The following is a 4,805-nucleotide window of genomic DNA, read 5'->3' on the forward strand; positions in this document are numbered from 1 at the left end:
AGGTTTGTTTTGGAGGGTTTTTTTTTTGAGGATTACAGACCACTTCTCAGATGTCCTGTTAGCATGTGGTTAGGGCACGAACAGAGGATTTGTGTCTGGGGATTTGTATGAAGTGGGACAGAGCTTCCAATGGCGGTGTTGTCAGTGAAGGGCTTGAGTATACGATGGACTTATTGGTCACTTTTTGTTAAGGGATACGTTTTGGGCCCATCCTGCATTTATGGACCTACTGTACATCATTGAATGTAACACTGGGATTGGGTCCTCTCTTGGAGGAGATATGGAGACAAGGCTGGGGAACTTGACTAGTGTTGTGATTTCCCTAACATGACATTTTTCTGTTGGCATAGGATAGGCCCATTGGGTAGTGTTGGTATCTATTATCTTAAAGCCTGTAGATCATGGGTCATTAAAGCAATCTATTTGAGTCTCTAAGTTAAAGGACCACCAGGTCCTTTAGTAGTACCAAAACATGAACTGTTTTAAATTTTTAATGGAAATACTAGAATTGTTATAAATTATATGGTAACTCTCTACACAGTTATGCCTGGCTAAGCCCACAGCCCCCCCTCCACCATTTCCATTCACTCTCCCTCCCAGGCCTTCATCACCACTGGCTATGTGGCCCTGGTCCCACCTCCAGCCACATCCACCCCAGGATGAAGTTCAGGAGGCTATTTCCCTGAGGACTTACAAGTGTGGTGACTGGTTCTGGCCAGGGAGATGGTAGCAGGTGTAAACACAGTGCAGTTCCACTCCAAGGGTCCATTTGGGGATGGAAGGGAAGTCAAGGCAGAAGTCAGAGCAGCCAGTCTGTACAAACACCCGGAAACATCTCATTCCAATCTGTGTGCCACTCTCCCACTCCTTTTTACCCCTCCTTGTTCATCACACTTTACAGTTTCCTAAACTGTTTCCTAATTGATTTCCTATTTCCTACCTCTCCCCTACTAGGGAGGAACCCTAGGCAGACAGGTATTTGCCTGGCAAAATAATCACTTAAGCCCAGGTGGACCTTCCAGTCTAATTCAAAGGGTTCACAAGCCAGGCCTTGGAGGGCTTAAAGAGAGGAAGCAATGATCTGGAAACATCTAATTAAAAGGCCACCCAGGAAATAATTCAGCCTCCAGGGTGTCTTTGGGTGTCTGTTACTACTATTCATTTCTATCCCTATGCCAAGAAGGAAGCCATAGCCTATTCATAAACAAATGATCACAACCAGGTTCCAATACAACCTTTGACTGGTTTTGGATCGGAGTTGGGCCATAGGTCGACATTTGGCACCTGAAAATGTGATAGTAAAGTATTGAAGAAAATACCATGATGGAGGTTTGTGGCTCTAAAATAATACAGCAGAAGAGAAGATTTTTTTTTTTTAAATAATGGCTACATGCAGTGGTGAATGCAATCTAGCATTTACAAAGTTAGAGAACTAAATCAATCCAAAAATGAAAAATGAAAGTGCCATTGGCATGGTTCAAATGTAGAGTGCTTGAGAAGAGCCTGGGCCCAGTCCTCAGTGCTAGCGGGGAAATTGTAGAGTAAAATGTTTGGTGGTAGTCAAAGAATAAAGACATAAGATACAAGCAGTATAGTTAACATCTCACAGGCTTCACGTAGGGAAAAACTAAATCACAGGGAGGACTTTGCCCACAAGAGGATAAGGGAGCTCTGCATAACTGGATAGAATCAAACAGAAGAAGAAATCACCTTCTCCCATGGTCCCAGGGCCTCAGACATGCTAGGCAAGCCCTTTACCGCTGAGCTATAGACAGTGCAGTATATGTTTCTTAAAATTCATTTAGTTGTATACTGAATTTTAATGCATTTTCCACGTTAAGTTGGGTGTAAGTCAGCCTCCACACTTGGGTAATAAAATCTGGTCCAAAGTAGCCCCTATTAGTGAATTGCAAAGTATTATATGTAAGTATATTATTTAACCTAACCTAAGAGTATAGCCCGTAACCAAGAAATCTAGTCTCAGCCAATCATAGCTAGTGGGCCCTCAGCAAATCCAAAGCTGAAGGTACTCATGATAGAGTCAAATACGGCAACTGCTGAACTCTACCAGTCAGGTCATTGCTGCACCTCATGTCCTACATTTCTGATTAAAAATACATGACTGCAGGAAGGGATGGCATTCTGAACTCACTTCAGGCTGTAAATGTGCTCAATTCTAAACATTTTACTTGTTCAAGTAAACATCAAGATTTAATAGTATCTTATCATTTGTTAAATTTATGTTATAAGAATGCTATATTTTTTCAAAGCAAGCCAAGTGCTGGTGGCTCACAGCCATAATCCAAACTACTCAGGAAGCCGAATTCTGAAGATTGTGCTTCGAGCCAGTCTGAGCAGGAAATTCAAGTGGTAGAGCACTAGTCTTGTGCAGAGATAGTGCCCGAGTCCTTAGTTCAAGCCCAGGACTGGCACAAAAACAGAAAAAAACTTCAAAATATATAAATTTATATTTTGACTGTGGGCCTCAAATTATCTTGAAGTTCATACTTAATAAAGATGAATATATGAATATGACTGAATATAAATATGAATATATGAAATATGAATGCGTGTGAATATATCCACATATGTGAATGTATATGTACACCAAATAACCAAAATAAGAGTAAATTAGTGCTTGTGGTGCATAAGGTGGTAAAGTGTCTACATAGCAAACCCATGGAAAAGGAAAATCTATCATTCCATTCTCTTGTGATTTTTATTTAAATGAATGGATTTCCCCAACTCTTGCTGAATGGCAAAAACATTTGCTGTGCACTAGACAAAGTTTTAAGAGCATTAATTTTTAAAGAGAGTGCAAATCATCAGGAAGAGGAGTAGAGATATCACTCAGTGGTAGAGCTCTTACTTTGTACTGGGTCTTAGATTTGATCCCAGCCTCAAAAAAAAATTTTTTTTTTAAAACAGCTAAAAAAATAACCATCAGTCCATAAATAAATACAATATTCTGAAGATAAGTATCCATTTTTAATCAGAAAGTGTCAACTAAAGCAAGATAAAACTTACCATTTCCCTTATCCAACTGAGTACTTCTTGTGGGTTTTTAATCCCTTTAGTGAACTCAACATAGAAAATAAAAATGGAAATGGGCAGTCTCTTTTAATCTGATAGAGTAAATAGAACCTGGCACAAATCCTCTTGGAAAGCAATGTCACAACTTGACTCAAGAACAGTTTCATGTCATATGTGTATATTGTTTTGTTATTGTTGCCTGTCAGTCTGTGGTATAGCACAATGTGCTAACAGGACCCAGCTTGGAAACTGGACCCAAATTGGTAAAGATGCAGTCAGGCATAGCTTCACAGAGCATTTTTCTTTGCATACTTTAATGTAAGTTCACTCCTAGATGTAGGAGTTAGAATCTGTTCTGTCACAGTGGTGGCTTGACATAAGCACCACCATTTTAAGGGTAGCTGCCATCATGCAAAAAGCTATTTTAGTTAAGCCACCTCCTGTTATTAGAATTGTTTTTCTAAGCGCACCAGCTGAGTAAGAATTATTTTTCTGACAAGTTTTGGCCAGGTGGTGGCTGATCGCTCGATAAACTTTTAATACCTTTCAAACTAGTCAATCTCATGTGCTTGTGAACCAAACCGCTGACCAATTAGAATAAGCTTCTCTGGTTTTATGGAAAGGAAAAACAGAACTCTCTTCAGCAGGGCACATGGTTTGAATTCCGCTTTGCAGAGGATCATCCTACTGAAAGAGTAGGAGGGATGTACCTACAGTAGTCCTATGTAATAGAAAGCAGAGATGCCAGGTGGGTGGATATGGTTATATACTTCAGGGTCACCTGTGCATCTAAGTGCACATCCAGCTGCTTCTCATCTTCCTCGAGGACATTTATGCCCACATGATTATCCACTCAGAAAGTCAGAGTTGGTTTTCCATGCCTAACACTCAAACTCCTCTACGTGGCACCTGTGGCTACCCAAGCCAGATCTGATTCCACTTGACCAGTGTAATTAGCCAATCTGCCAACTTGACCTTCCCATGGTTATCTAACAAACCACTCCTTTCCTTCCTGCTTTTAATCTCAACCCAGAACATTCTGCCCCAGCCCCTGCCCCTCCCCGATCTCTACAGAAACCCACACATCTTTCTATAACCTCCCTCCCTCTTTCTCTTCCTCCCTGCCTTCCTTCTCCTTTCTCCCTTTCTTCGCTCCCTCCTTCCTTCCCTTCCTTTCTATTTGTTTCTTCAGTACTCTGGGCTAAGTCCAGAACTTCATACTGACTAGCTGAGAGTTCTATCACTTGCCCTGGGATTCTCAGCTCTAGGCCCAATTTCGATTACCTTAGGAACTTTTCCTGATTCCTACCTACTCTCAACACAAGTATTTTGCCCCCTCTTTCCCAAACTTTTCCTTCTTTTATAGGGCTTATTCTGTGTGTCACAGCTAATTGCAGGCATATGCTATTTCCCTTTACCGAAATGTTCAGTCCTCGAGACCAAATTCTCTGTCCTTCTCTTCTTCCACTCCTCTTCCCCACCCTGCACAGATCACCACACCAGCAAGTTTTTGTGTTTAGTGAGAAAATGAACATATCCCTTTTTCCAATACAAATGTCAGCAGCCTGCTGAATTCATTCGTCTCCGTGAGTGTTGATTTGGTAAAAAGTTGACTGCATCTGGATGACAGGGAGATCTATGGAATGTCAGCAAGCGGAGAACTCCAGACACAGGAAGCAGAGAGATGGAAAGTAGATTGGTAACATGAAATGACATAATACACAGATTGCTGTTTTATCACCCATGAACCACAAAGCCCAAGTCATATTATT

Source organism: Dipodomys spectabilis, unplaced genomic scaffold (assembly GCF_019054845.1).
Source record: "Dipodomys spectabilis isolate Male_0828 unplaced genomic scaffold, ASM1905484v1 ptg000017l, whole genome shotgun sequence".
NCBI classification, from domain to species: Eukaryota; Metazoa; Chordata; class Mammalia; order Rodentia; family Heteromyidae; genus Dipodomys; species Dipodomys spectabilis.